Here is a 15909-nt window from a genome sequence, read left to right as displayed (position 1 = left end):
TTGGTCTTTAGGGATATGCAAATCAAAATCATAATGAGATATTTCACACCTATCATTAAGGTTATAATTTTAAAAATGAAAATGATCTAGGATTTGGCAGGGGTTTGAAGAAATTGGAAATCAAGTGCATTGCTTGTGGGAATATAGTGAATGGTGCAGCCAGCCACTGTGTTGAACAGTTTGGCAGCTCCTCAAAAATTTAGCATAAGATTACTCTGTAACCCAGAAATTCCACCCCGAGAAAAATCACCAAAAGAATGGAGATTGGAACTCAGCTAGGTACTCATGAGCCAATGTTCATAGCAGCATTATTCACTATAATGGAAACAACTTAATGTTTCTCCACAGATGAGTGGCTAAACAAAATGTGATACATAGATACAATAGAACATTGTAAAAAGGAATTAAATTCTAACACATGTGACAAAATAGATGAAACTTGAAAACACTATATCAAGTGAAATAAGCCAAACGTGAAGACAAATACATATGGACAAATACTTATATGAAATATCCACAATAGTCAAGAAAAAAGATAATAACTGACCAGAGATTGGGAAGAGAACAGAATGTGAAATTATTATTTAATGAATACAGTTTCTGCTGTGGATGATAAAAGAACTTTGGAAACTGAAACTGGAAATACTTGCACAACTTTGAGAATGGAATCAGTGTCACTGAATTGTACACTCAAAAGACACTACAGGGGCTGATGTTGTGGTACAGCAGGTTAAAGCCCCAACCTGCAGCACCAGCATCCCTTATGGGTGCCAGTTCAAATCCCGGCTGCTCCACTTCTGATCCAGCTCTTTACTGTGGCCTGGGAAAGCAGTAGAAGATGGCCCAAGTCCTTGGGCCCATGCACTGACGTTGGAGACCCGGAAGAAGCTCCTGGCTCCTGGCTTCAGATCAGCTCAGCTCCTGGCTTCAGATCAGCTCAGCTCCTGCCATTGAGGCCATTTGTGGAGTGAACCAGTAGATAGAAGATCTCTCTCTCTGTCTCTACTTCTCCCTATAACTCTGTCTTTCAAATAAATAAAACAAAAAAGACACCATAATGGGAAATCTTACCATATACTCTTTAGCATAATAGAAAATATTAAAAACTGTTATTTGGAAGACAGTGTTAAAAGAATGAAAAGGCAAGCTATAAACAGGGAGAAAACTTGCAAAGAAGGTATCAGAAAGAACACATAACCAAACATACATATAACTCTTAAAACTCACAAAATGAAAATAGCCCAATTTAAAAATGTGCAAAAGAATTGAACAGACACATCATCAAAGAACATATAAAGATGGAAAATAAGTATAGGAAAGGTTGCTCAGCATTCTTAATCATTAGGAAATTATAAATTAAAACAGGGACGCTAGATTCTGTCCCGGTTGCTCCTCTTCCAGTCCAGCTCTCTGCTGTTGCCCGGGAGGGCAGTGGAGGATGGGCCAAGTGCTTGGGCCCTGTACCCACATGGGAGAACAGGAGGAAGCACCTGGCTCCTGGCTTCGGATCCGCTCAGCGTGCTGGCCATAGCTGTCATTTGGGGGGTGAACCAACGGAAGGAAGACCTTTCTCTCTGTCTCTCTCTCTGTGTCTCTCTTTGTCTCTGTCTCTGTCTCTCTCTCACTGTCTAACACCACCTGTCCAAAAAAAATAAAATAAAATAAAATTAATTAATTAAAACAATGAGATCTCACTACACACTTATAGTGGTGAAATGGTTACAATGGTGAAAATCTAAAAAAGCCAAAAGACTGTAAGCTGGTGTGGAACAAGAACTCTCATTCATTGTTGGTGGGACTGCAAAATGATCTCCCTACTTCGGAAGACATTTCAGTAAATGTTTACAAAGTTAGACATGGGCTTACTATAGATCCAGCACTTGCACTCCTAGATGTTAATCCTAGTCAGTTGAAATCTTATGTCTTCAGAAAAACCTACATTCAGATATTTATAGGATCGTTTCAACAAAAATTGAACACAGCCAAGATTTTCTTCAATAGGTGATTGGATAGAGAATTCAATGGAAAATTATTCAGTTAGCAAGCAATGAAAAGATAGGAATGAAACATAAGGCATATTGCTAATAGAAAGAAGCCAATTGGGAAAGGTTATGTTAGTAGTAATAGTGGTAGTAGCAGTAGTAGTATATGAGCATCTAGGAAAGGCGAAACTATAGGTTATCAGGGATTCAGTGGTGATGGACTGATTGAATTTGCTAAAACATGGGGTCATTTTTATAGTGCTGAAACTAATTCTTATTATACAGTTGTGATAAATAAAACATATTTAGCATGTGTCAAAACCCACACAGTTTCACAGAAAAAATATAAAAAAGACTAATGTATTCAAATTTTTTAAAAAATCATTTAGTTGGGTAGATGCCAGGATGAAATGCACAAAGTGACCAAAAAAAAAAAAAAAAAACTGTGTAAGATTGTCACAAAACACACCAAACACCAGAATAAGGAAAAGGGTTTATTGGGGAAAACCCAGCAGGCCAGAGGGAAGGGGTGAGGAAGAAAAAAGAGAGAGTAAGAGAGAGAGAGAGAAGAGAGAGGAGAGAGGAGAGGAGAGGAAAGGAGAGGAGAGGAGAGGAGAGGAGAGGAGAGGAGAGGAGAGGAGAGGAGAGGAGAGGAGAGGAGAGGAGAGAGGGGAGTGAGAGAGAGCAGAGCGCCACGTGTTCAGGAACAGATCCTTTTAAAACTTTGCCAGAGGGAAGGCAGGGAAGCAGGAGCAGAGAATTCTATTAAGATAGGGGTGGGGCTTGACACTGGTGGTTGGGCCATGTGGCCACCTGGCTTCTAACAATGGCTGGGGGGCCTAGAGCCAAGGATGGTGTCACGGTGTAGATTGCACCATAGAAAAGATTGCGCCATTTTCCTAACAACCTCTATCCCAGTCACCTATATTATAAATGTATGAAACAACCTCATGGCAAGTGGTTACGGAACAAGATGTTGATCTAAGTAACTCTGGAAATGAGTAGAATCTGTAAGATTAAAGGGAAATAAATTGTACATAAGCTTTATACTGTAGTTGTACTGTAGTTTTTTGCCACAAGAGTACAGATTAAAATTTGGGGAACTGCTAGGCAGCTGCACTGGAAAAGAACAATTGGGCAAAGTGTTGGCGGATGGTTGGAGCCAGTTTTCTCACTGTTGGAATGAAAGGTTCAATTGAGGAAGGAGAGGAGGCCATGATGATGAATGTGGCAATGGATTCTACTTGGATGCACCAACCAACCTGAACTGGTATTTAATTTGATATAAACACTGATGTTTATCTATAGAAATATTATAGATGATATATATATATATACATGGATTAATGCACACAAGTATATGTTCTTATTCTGTCACTGAGAAAGTTTAGAAACAATGACACTCTAATAGCAAAGAGCATAACTCATGCTCAGATTTGATTTCCAATACAACTGGGAAAGTAGAAAGGGACCCAATGTTCCTCAGAGAATATAAAAGATGTGTCCACACTGACATAAATAAATGATTATATACATAAATGAGGGTGAAAGGACAAATACACCATAGAGAAGAATTCCAAATATTTTTCTGCAGATATTCCACCCAAAAAATTTTTGGACCAAAATAAATATCTTTTAATTCCATTTTTATGAGGTTTTTGAAGCACCCCCATACATGATAAGCACTGCATTTTACTTTCAAGGATTCCTCCTGAATACAATTACCATAATTTGATCATAATAATAAAAAAGAAGATAAATTCCATTTTGGGGACAGTCTACAAAATAACTGACCAGTAATCTGCAACACTATCAAATTCATCTAAAACTGTGAAACTTTTAAAACCAAAAGAACCTGAGGAGCATGTCTTTTTAAATTTGAGGTAGTATCTTTAAAAATGGTCTTAGAACAAAAAAAAGGATTATTGAAGAAAGATTTTAAAAGAAGAAAATCAGTTGTCTGTAGATGTATAGATTTACTTCTAGCTTATCTATTCTGTTCCATAGGTTGATGTGTCTGTTTTTATGCCAACACCATGCTGTTTCATTACTAGAGTTTTATAAGATATTTCGAAGTCAGATAGTATAATATCTCTTGCTTTATTGCTTTTTCTCAAAACTACTTTGATGCCTCAGGTTTATTTGTGGTTCTATGCAAATTTATCATCTGAAAACAGGAACTATTTGACTTCCTCCTTTCTAATTCAGATATGTTATTTCTTTCTCTTGTCTAATTGTTCTAGTAAGGACCTCCAATATGTGTTGAATAAAAGTGATGAAAGTGGACATCCTTGTCTTCCAGAGAAAAATTTCATCATTCAATATTATGTTAGTGATATATATATAATATAGATCTTTAATATGTTGAGATACATTCTTTCCATGTCTAACTTGTTCAGGGTTTTTTATCATGAAAGCATTTTTTTACATTTGTTTTTTTTTAACTTTTATTTAATAAATATAAATTTCCAAAGTACAAATTGTGGATTATAGCAGCTTTTTCCCCCCATAACCTCCCTCCCACCCACAACCATCCCATCTCCCACTCCCTCTCCCATCCCATTCACATCAAGATGTATTTTCAATTATCTTTATATACAGAAGATCAATTTAGTATATACTAAGAAAAGATTTCAACACACAAAGTATAAAGTATTGTTTGAGTACTAGCTATACCATTAATTCACAGAGTACTACATATTAAGGACAGAGATGCTACATGGGGAGTAAGTGCACAGTGACTTCTGTTGTTGATTTAACAATTGACACTCTTATTTGTGATGTCAGTAATCACCTGAGGCTCTTGTCATGAGCTGCCAAGGCTATGGAAGCCTCTTGAGCTCGCCAACTCTGATCTTATATAGACAAGGCCATGGTCAAAGTGGAAGTTCTCTCCTCCCTTCAGAGAAAGGTACCTCCTTTTTTAATGGTCCATTCTTTCCACTGGGATCTCACTCACAGAGATCTTTCATTTAGGTCCCTTGTGTTTTTCCCAGAGTGTCTTGGCTTTCCATGCCAGAAATACTCTCATGGGCTTTTTAGCCAGATCTGAATGCCTTAAGAGATGGGCCAAGGACCTAAATAGACATTTTTCAAAAGAAGAAATCCAAATGGCCAACAGGCACATGAAAAAATGTTCAGGATCACTAGCAATCAGGGAAATGAAAATCAAAACCACAATGAGGTTTCATCTCACCCCAGTTAGAATGGCTCACATACAGAAATTTACCAACAGATGCCAGCAAGGATATGGGGAAAAAGGGACACTAACCCACTGTTGGTGGGAATGCAAAGTGGTTAAGCCACTATGGAAGTCAGTCTGGAGATTCCTCAGAAACCTGAAGATAACCCTACCATTCGACCCAGCCATCCCACGCCTTGGAATTTACCCAAAGGAGTTTAAATTGGCAAACAAAAAAGCGGTCTGAATATCTGTCTCTCACAATGTATAAAAATCAACTCAAAACTGAAAAAGACTTACATGAGACCTGAAACTATAAAACAACTAGAAGGAAACACAAGGGAAACACATGAAGACATTGAAATGGGAAAGAACTAAAAAATTGAGAGAATGATCCAACATGGAAAGCGGGATACACAGCAGACTCATAGTATGACAGATGTCCTAAACAGCACTCTGGCCTCAGAATCAGCCCTTAAGGCATTCAGATCCAGCTGAAGAGCCCATGACAGTATTTTAAGCATGGAAAGCGAAGAAACTCTGGGAAAAAAAAAAAAAAAGAAGAAGAAGAAGACCTAAATGAAAGATCTCTGCGAGTGAGATCCCAGTGGAAAGAACAGGCCATCAAAGAAGGAGGTACCTTTCTCTGAAGGGAGGAGAGAACTTCCACTTTGACTATGACCCTGTCGGCATAAGATCGAAGTCAGCGAACTCAAAAGGCTTCCATAGCCTTGGCAACTCATGACTAGAGCCTAGGGAGATTACTGACACCATAAACAAGAATGTCAAATTGTTAAGTCAACAACAGGAGTCACTGTGTATTTACTCCTCATGTGGGATCTGTCCTTAATGTGTTATCTAATGTGAAGTAATGCTATAACTAGTACTGAAACAATATTTTACACTTTGTTTTTCTGTGTGGGTGTAAACTGATGAAATCTTTACTTAATATATACTGAATCGATCTTCTGTATATAAAGATAATTGAAAATGAATCTTGATGTGAATGGAATGGGAGAGGGAGCGGGAGATGGGAGGGGTGCGAGTGGAAGGGAAGTTATGGGGGGGGGGAGCCATTGTAATCCATAAACTGTACTTTGGAAATTTATATTTACTAAATAAAAGTTAAAAAAAAAAGAAATGGGAAAGAACTTTTTTTATAAAACCCCAAAAACACAGGCAACAAAAGTAAAAGTAGAAAAATAGGGTTATACCAAGCCAAAAATTTTTTGCAGAACAACAACAACAACAACAACAAAAAACAATCAACAGAGGAAAGAGGCAGACCATGGAATGGAAGACAATATTTGCAAACTATACATCTGACAAAGGGCTAACATCCACAAAATATCAGGATCTCAACTCAATAGCAAAAAGAAGGAAGGAAGGAAGGAAGGAAGGAAGGAAGGAAGGAAGGGAGGGAGGGAGGGAGGGAGGGAGGGAGGGAGGGAGGGAGGGAGGGAGGGAAGAAAAGAAAAACAACCTGAGTTTTAAAATGGGCAATAGACCTAAATAGATATTTCTCAAAATAAGACATACAAATGACTCAGAAGTAGATTTTAAAAATGTTCAATATCTGGGACAGTGCCATGGTGTAATAGGTTAATCCTACACCTGCAGAGCCGGCATCCCATGTGAATACCAGTTCTAGTCCTGGCAGATCCTCTTCCAAACCAGCTCTCTGCTGTGGCCTGGGAAAGCAGGACAAGATGGCCCAAGTCCTTGGGCCCTGCACCCACGTGGGAGATCCGGAGGTAGCTCCTTGCTCCTGGCTTCAGATAAGTGCAGCTCCGGCTGTTGCGGCCCAACTGGAGAGTGAACCAACAAGAAGGAAGACCTTTCTCTGTCTCTCCCTCTCACTATGTGTAACTCTACCTCTCAAATAAATAAATAAAAATTTGTTAAAAATCTTCAATATCACTATTCGTATGGCAAATGGAAATCAAAATCACAATGGGATATAACCTCACTCCAGTTAGAATGTCTATTATTAAAAAGACAAAAGGTGGCCGGCGACTTGGCTCACTTGGCTTATCCTCCGCCTACAGCGCCAGTACCCTGGGTTCTAGTTCCGGTTGGGGTGTCGGGTTCTGTCCCAGTTGCTCCTCTTCCAGTCCAGCTCTCGGCTGTGGCCCGGGAGTGCAGTGGAAAACGGCCCAGGTGCTTGAGCCCTTCACCCTCATGGGAGACCAGGAGGAAGCACCTGGCTCCTGGCTTCGGATCGGCACAGCACGCGGGCCGTAGCAGCCATTTGGGGGGTGAACCAACGGAAGGAAGACCTTTCTCTCTGTCTCTCTCTCTCTCACACTGTCTATCTCTGACTGTCAAAAAAAAAAAAAAAAGACAAAAGGTAAGTTCTGGTAAGGAAGTAGAACAACCACTCTAGGAAACAGTATAGAGATTCCTCAAAAATTAAAAATAGAACTACCATTATTCAGCAATCTCACTGCTGGGTATATATCAAAAAATAAAATAAAATCAGCATGTTGGGGCTGGCACCAGGGCTCACTTGGTCAATCCTCCACCTGCAGCGCCAGCATCCCATATGGGCACCAGGTTCTGGTCCTGGTTGCTCCTCTTCCAGTCCAGCTCTCTGCTGTGGCCCAGGAGGGCAGTGGATGATGGCCCAGGTGCTTGGGCCCCTGCACCTGCATGGGAGGCCAGGAGGAAGCACCTGGCCCTTGGCTTCAGATCGGCTGTAGCGGCCATTGGGGAGTGAGCTAACGGAAGGAAGACCTTTCTCTCTATCTCTCTCTCTCACTGTCTATAACTCTACCTGTCAAATAAATTTAAAAAAAAATCAGTATGTTGAAGCGACTTCTACATTTCCGTGTACTTTCGCAGCACTATTATTGATAACCAAGTAATGAAAACAATATAAGCATTCACCAACTGATGAATTGATAAAGAAAATGTAGTACACATATACCTTGAAATATTATTCAGCCATAAAAAGGATGGAATTCTGTCATTTGCAACGGCATGAATAAAACTGGAGGATACTGTGTTAAGTGAATTAAGCTAGGCATAGAAATACAAGTATTGCACAATCTTATTCATAGTTTAAATCTAAAAAATATTGCGCTCCTGGAAGTTGAGAATAGAATAATGGTTACCAAAGGCTAGGAAAGGAAGGAAAGAGAGAGAATGGGAAAAGGTTGATTAATGGTACTAAGTTACAGTGAGGTAGGAGAAATAAGTTCTACTGTTCTATTACATCAAAGGGTGACTATAAATAACAAAAATATACCATATATTTCCCAAAAAGCGAGAATAAAATTATTTTAATGTTTTCACCATAAAGAAATTATGTGTTTGAAGAAGTAGATATACTTACCCTGATTTGAACATTATACAATGTATACATGTACTGAAACATTGCATTATGCTGCATAAATACATACAACTTGTATGAGTCCATAAAATTATTAAAATAGACAAGAGAAGATCAACTACAGCCTGAAACAAAATGTTTACAAAACATGCATTTGATAAAGAACTTCTATCTAAAATATGCAAATAGCTCTTAAATTCAAGAGCAATAACAAGAAGAAATTTATTTAACAACTGAGTTGTTGAAGATACTAACCTGAGATGTTGATAGGAGATATGAGGTGAGGGATACATGGGAACTCTTCATATTACTACCTCACAATTTTTGATTGATAAATTTAAAGCTGTTCTGAAATAAGCTTAAAATAAATGAAGACTGGTTGTAGGGTACTCTGGAACACTCTACTGTCTTAGCAATAATTTTGTGAATCTAAAATTCTTCAACATTTGTTTTTAAATTATCTTTAAAAATAAACCTCTTTCAAAACAATTCAAATATAAAATTCTTCTCAGGACAGACTGGTTGGGACAAAACAATGAAGATCATTTACATTACGTTATTCCTAAAGAATGAGTGATAGGCTCTTGCTTGTATATATGTCTGTGTTGGGAGGTGGGTGGGGTGGGTGGAGGAGATGATGATATCAAAATTTTTCATCCATTCTCTGATACACATTTTCCACTATTTAAATTTCTCAAGTCAGAATGTATTATAAATTGAAGGGAACATTTAATATGGTAGAGATTTTGTTTAGTTTGCTTTGGTTTCTTTTCTGAAAAGCTGTTATTAAATTGGTTGTGCATCTTACAATAATGTCCTTCCCAAAAAATCTTTCAGTTCCTGTTTAGGTTCATATGACGGGCTAGCTCTTCTCCAAGGAGGAAGTTGCACTTGGTTATTTTCATAATTATACTTTGAATGCCTGAGTCAAGGTTTACTGGGTAATGTTTTGAACTTTATCTTTGGATATTATTTTACATATAAGTACATATGCCAAGGGCCTTCTGACTGTCTGTCATATGCTTAAAAAAGTTTAAAAAAAAAAAAAAAAACTTCAGGCTGGGGATAGCTGAGTGCTTTACCACTGCTCTGTTTCATATGAAGCATCTAGAAAATTGAGGGTTATACCTGGTAATATCAGTACCGAAATCTGTCCCAAACCCCAGCAAAAGTGCAAAAGAGGTGAAATTTGCCTTGGCTGCTGGACACGCTCTGTCAGTTCAGGCTTCTAGAACAAACTGCCACAGATTGGGGAGCTGAATCAACATTTATTTCTCACAGTCCTGGAGGCTGGGAAGTGCAAGATCAAGGCACTGGTAGACTGAACGTCTGCTGAAGCTTGTCTTTCTCATTTGCACTGGCCATCTTCTGACTGTATCCTCACGGGCCACAAAGCAGGGGGACAGGCAAGCTCCCCTGTGACCTTCTGTAAGGACACAAATCCCATTTATGAACATTCTGCCTCATGACCTAATCTCTTCCCAATGAGCCAGCCCCTAATATCATAACCCTGGGTGTTACGATTTCAACATAAGAATTTGGGGAGGGCCAGCATTGTGCCATAGTGGGTTACACAGGTCCCTTCCCATATGGGCCCTGGTTCCTGTCCTGGCTGATCCAATTCATACCCAGCTCCCTGCTAATGCACCTGGGAAAGCACTAGAAGATGTCCCAAGTGCTTGGACCCCTGCACTCATGTGGGAGGCCTGGAGGAAGCTCCTGGCTTCTGGTTTCAGAATAGCACATCCTTGACCATTATGGCCCCTGGAGAATAAACCAACAGGTGGAAGACCTCTCTCTCTCTCTCTGTCTCTCCCCACCCCCCCCAACCTCTCTCTGTAACACTGCCTTTCAAATAAATAAAATTAAAAATCTAAAAAAGGAGAGAGAGAGAGAGAAAGAGAGCGCACATTTGGGGGTACAGACATCCAGTGTGCAGCACTCCCTTACAGCATTTACCACCCATCCTCTCCTTACAGGCTCTCAGCTGACCATGCTTGAAGCAGGGTAGCTATCAGCAGTCGTCAGGGGAAGAGTTTAATCTTCAAATTCCAACATCCCTCCTCCACATTTTCCCAGCTAGAATTTCCATTCTTGTGGAGATTCTTCTATACTTTCAGGTGTTGAAATATGACTATTGACAACATATTTATGTTAATAGATCAATATAGAGTTCAGCAAACTCTTGCATGAGTCAGATCTAGCATGCTGCTTGTTTTGTAAATAGATCAAATATAGCTCACAGAGTCTAAAATATTTACTATCTGTCCCTTTACAAAAAAAGCTCCCTGGCTCATGTTTTAGTATACCATTTGTGTTGGAGCATAGGAGTAATTCAGAAAGTAAATGATTTTAAAGTATCTTACTGTAGGCTGGCACCACAGCTCAATAGGCTAATCCTCTGCCTGCGGCCCCGGCACACTGGGTTCTAGTCCTGGTTGGGCTCAGGATTCTGTCCCAGCTGCTCCTCTTCCAGTCCAGCTCTCTGCTGTGGCCCAGGAGTGCAGTGGAGGATGGCCCAAGTGCTTGGGCCCTGCACCCACATGGGAGACCAGGAGAAGCACCTGCCTCCTGGCTTCGGATCAGCGCAGTACACTGGCCACAGCACGCCAGCCGCAGCGACCATTGGAGGGTGAACCAATGGTAAAGGAAGACCTTTCTCTCTCTCTCTCTCTCTCACTGTCCACTCTGCCTGTCAAAAAAAAAAAAAAAGTATCTTACTGTATACCGGAAGTAGCCAATATATTCTACCTGATTTTTGCTTTATAAGTGCATCACAGATACAACTCATTAAGCAAAAGTTATGATAATAATGTTGAAATGGAATTATGTAAAGGCAAATAATGAAAGCTCAGCCATCCAGTATTTAATCAAGATATCTAACAAATAGATCATGCCATAATTATGATCAAGATTGAAGGATATTGATCAAATTTCAAATAATGTATATTAATTTCATAACTGGTACTTTTAATAAGTTATTGGAATGTACATAATATTCATCATGGGGGAGGGGTGTACTTCAGTGTCCTGCCTTATTCAACAATTTCATTAAAGCCTATCGTAAGTACCTTTATTGCATTCTGATCAAATAGGCAGATGAAGACTTTAAGATCGATAAAAACATATTGACTGAAAGACTAGTGATCTCGGGGCCAGTGCTGTGGTGCAGCGGGTTAATGCCCTGGCCTGAAGCACCAGCATCCCATATGGGCACTGGTTCGAGACCCAGCTGCTCCACTTCCAATCCAGCTCTCTGCTATGGCCTGGGAAAGCCGTAGAAGATGGCCCAAGTCCTTGGGCCCCTGCACCCATGTGGGAGACCTGGAAGAAGCTCCTGGCTCCTGGCTTTGGATGGGTGCAGCTCCGGCCATTGCGCCAATTGGGGAGTGAAGCAGTGATGGAAGACCTCTATCTCTCTGTCTCTGCCTCTCCTCACTCTGTGTAACTCTTTCAAATAAATAAATAAATCTTTAAAAAAAAAAAAAAAGAATAGTGATCTCAATAGATTGAAACAAGGAGATAATTAAACCTGGATGTCATTTCACAGGAATGGAATGGAAAGTCCTAACTGTGCAACACAAAACCAGCTACACAACTAGAGAATACGGTTCACAGGGCTTAGTAGCCCAGTAGGAAATTTGTTAGAGTTTAGCTACAGTAAACTCCATATGATTCTCCTCTGTATGACAATTGCCAAGGAAAGCCTGTTACATTATTTTTTAAAAGATTTAATGATTTATTTGAGAGGCAGAATCACAGACAGGGAAAGGGAGCAGTCTTTCATCCCCTGGGTCAATCCCCAAATCGCAGCAATGGCCAGAGCTGAGCCCATCCAACGCCAGGAACCAGGAGCTTCTTCCAGGTCTCCCACGTGGGTTCAAGGGCCCAAGCACTTGGGTCATCTTCCACTGCTTTTTCAGGCCATAACCAGAGAGCTGGATTGGAAGAGGAGAAGCCAGGACACGAACTGGTGCCCACATGGGAAGCCAATGCTGCAGGTGGAAGCTTAGTCTACTATGTCACAGCACTGGCCCCAAAGTCCATTACATTATTATGCATTCATTTATGTCCAAAAGGAGTGAGGGAAACAGTCATATGCTAACTGGAGAGTGTGTTCTATTGCACTGAGTGCTGAACTTTCAGAAAAAACTTTTGCAAATGGAGCTTGTCTAAAGAAAACCAACCAGAAAGGTGAGGGACCTGAAGTTAACTTGTACGAATAAAGGAAGTAAGACAAGGAAGAATTAAGCTGGTGTCTTCAGATGTTTGCGGGAATAAAGTTCAAAACTTGCCTGGACTAATCTTTGGGTCAATGTTAAACAAGCAAATGAACAACGAGAGTTGACTCAAAGGAGAATTAGTTTAGCGAGGCCACATTCATTCTCACTCAGGCCATAAAAGCAGATGGGTCATTTGGAGGTCAGAAGATCAACTAAATTTTTCCTATGACCTTAGTTGGGAGATTCTACAATCAATTATTCTTTAGCTCTCAGAGGCTGTGTTGTTGAAGAAGTTTCAGGGAAGTGCCCCCACTGCAATCACCTTACCGTGATATTCCCAGTACCTTCATAATCTGGTATCCACCACGCCAGTCCTGAGTCGTATAAAGTGGGTAATACTTGGCCATTTCTTACCTGCAAAGACAGAAATTTCATACAGTTCAATTTAGTTATCTAAGTTTTCTCTGCATGTGCTTTAAACATTGCAACCTCTGGGCATATGTGGTTCCATTTCTCTGACATGAGGTAAGGCTCCATGACACTCTGACCCCTCTGCTTATATAAAGATGATCTTTACTTCAGGTGCACCCACCCATGAAGGTTCATTATTTAGAAAACAACCTACTAGTGCCCACCTCTGCACATCTTCAGTGCTTCTGCTAGGGCAAATGATATTACTTGAAGTGGTGATTTGCCTGGCTCTATGGGTGGTATAGCTCGGCCTACTCCTCTCCACGGTGTGCCTTTCCAAACAGTGGGGTCTCGATATATACCTGCTGATGAAAAGGCTGAATATTTAAGAGTGACCATCCACTCTGCCTCTGAATAGAACTGATCCTGAGTGAAGGATATAATGAGAAAATTTCCCACAGATTTTCTGACCCACAATTTGCCGCAAATAAGATTATTATACAGTTCTCATCCTTTGCAGTCAGCAGAGACAAAGCTGAGCATCTGTAGATACATGCATATTAGGAGAGCTCTTGGCAGTGCAGTTACCGCGGTTGTTGTGCAGAATTATGAATCAAGCAGTTTGCCAAGGCAGGTCTAATATTCTTTTTCATACAATGAGGTAAATCTTCAATTTCTACATTCACTCCCATTTCATCCTTTTCTCTCCTTGAAATTTGTTTTGCAAGAGCATTTTAATGCATTTATCTCTCTCCCTCAGCTTGTGAAATTACTCATCCCCGGGATGCATAATTGAGAGGTGTCTTATTACAGCCACGGGATTAGAGCCTTTATGAATCACTCCAACATGAGAAAGATGTTTGTGTAAGAAGCGCTCACTTTATGTGAAAAGGATACAAAGAATTTTTAATAACTCTCGCTCTTGGTTTGGGCAGGTTTACAAAAGAGAATCTCGATGCATGCAGGCTGCAAATACATACCACTGACACATTTCAATGTGAAATGCCTTCATGCAGGCAGGTGACTTTTAACGAGGATATTGCAGCATGTGTTTTCATTGGAGTCTCCTCCTCAGAAACCCATGACTTTGACACTCTGGAAGGGAATGTCTTTAAACCTCAGATTAGCACACCGTAGAACTTTAAAATCGGAATTTCAAATTTCCCCAAGAGGAAGGACCTATCTGGTATAGGAAAGTGGCAATTATCTTTAAAGAAAAGCTACTTGGATGAGTTTCCCCAAGGTGGATGTGAAATCCTCTGCACACCTTTCACAAGATCACACAGATCTTAAAGCATGATCATTAGCCACACTCTATCAAACCCAGGGCATTTGTTTTATTAATGAGAACATCTTGAGTTCTAGGTTTATAATGGAAGTGTGAGAGTGTGTGTGTGTGTGTGTGTGTGTAGTCTTTTTTCATTTATATTTATTAAAACCAGTTTAGGCTATCAAGAATTTTTTGAGAATGCTGAGTCTCCTTGTTACATCAGGAATCACTGGAACTTTGGCGAATGCTATGTAGTCTAAGGAAGGCCCTTCAAATGAAATGGCTAATACTGGAATGAGCACTGGATCTACAAAGAGATGGTTTGCAATAGAGAGCCTGGGACGTCTAGTTCTCTAAACTAGGTCCTCCTGATGGCTGCTCCTTTTTGCTCCAGCCTCCTTTTGAAGTGTTCTAACATATTTACTTTTCAGAAATTGTTGACACTAAAGTGTCTGAAGCTCATTCACATAAATGGAGATGAATCATTGAGCGGAAAGCAAATATCTGAGCTGCAGTAGAGATTTGGATCACATCTAATCCGACTCCTGTCTAAGTCGATGAAATGAAGCACAGTCCAAAGAAGTTGAATGCACAAGAGAATCCCTGAAAAGTCAGACATGCAGAAAGCATGTCCACTCCTTCTCTTTCCAGACTGTTTTTTGAATACTGTTTCCCTGCCCTGAGATGAAATCTTCCCAGCTGTTATCAGAGAGTAAAGAATAACATGAATGAAGAGTCTAATTTTCCAATCACTCAGAAGCTTAACATCTGCATTAGTCAGCTTGGGCTGCCCTAACTAAATGCCACAGACTGGGCAATTCAAACAACAGGAATGTATTTCTCATGGTTCTGGAAGCTGGGGGCTCTAAGATCTGGATGCCAACAGATTTCTGGGAGGAAGCAGGGTCTTCTCCCTGGCTTACAGACGGTCACCTCTCACTGTGTCGAGGGGAGAACACAGTATTTCTTTCTCCCTTTTCCTCTTCTTGTAAAGCTGCCAGTCCTATCAGATTAGGGCCCCACCCTAATGACCTCACTTAGCTTTAATTGCCTCCTGACGAGCTGTCTCCAAATGCAGCCACCCTAACAGGCCTTCGACGTAGGAGTCTGAAGGAGGAGCGAGGGACACCCGTCAGTCCTCAGCAGGAGCAGAAATTCCCTCTTGCCTAAGTCACAGCTGAAGCCAGTCTAATGCGGCTCTGGGAAGAGGTCAGCTTTCTGCAGCTTTATGCTATTATTCTTCCTGGCCTTTGTCCTCCATTCACAGAGCTGCTGCTCTCCTTTGTGATGTGGAGAGGAAACGGAGAATCAGAAGACAGACTGTAGCAGGTAGTTCTCTCTTAGCTATCCAGGCATTTGGGCAGATCTAAAAAAAAAAAAAAAAAAGCCATTTTTAGGGTTCCCTTGAGGGTTCTGTAGACACACCTGCAGGTACCAAACCGCTCCCTTGCTGAAGACCCTGGGGCACATGGCATCTCCTCTAGCTGACTGTGTGGACACCTCCCTCA

At 40.6% G+C, this 15909-nt stretch overlaps 1 long non-coding RNA gene across 15 annotated transcripts in view; it reads right to left on the bottom strand.

The window, feature by feature from the left end:
* LOC103350420 (uncharacterized) overlaps positions 1-15909 on the bottom strand; it is a 220619-nt gene that overhangs the window by 105847 nt on the left and 98863 nt on the right. For 10 of the 15 annotated variants that reach the window (XR_016232675.1, XR_016232661.1, XR_016232663.1 and 7 more), the window contains 2 exons: positions 13356-15767; positions 13065-13134 (listed from right to left, as the gene is read on the bottom strand). This is a non-coding gene — a long non-coding RNA (uncharacterized LOC103350420). Of the gene's footprint in view, positions 1-553; positions 1021-1490; positions 1639-8419; positions 11190-13064; positions 13135-13355; positions 15768-15909 lie in introns of those variants that run through there. The other 5 variants (XR_016232645.1, XR_016232666.1, XR_016232644.1 and 2 more) reach the window with 4 other exon arrangements.

This window comes from Oryctolagus cuniculus, chromosome 4, assembly GCF_051225735.1.
Source record: "Oryctolagus cuniculus isolate XC-2025 breed Fujian yellow rabbit chromosome 4, ASM5122573v1, whole genome shotgun sequence".
In the NCBI taxonomy this organism is placed as follows: Eukaryota; Metazoa; Chordata; class Mammalia; order Lagomorpha; family Leporidae; genus Oryctolagus; species Oryctolagus cuniculus.
This window is presented reverse-complemented; position numbering and strand designations above follow the sequence as displayed.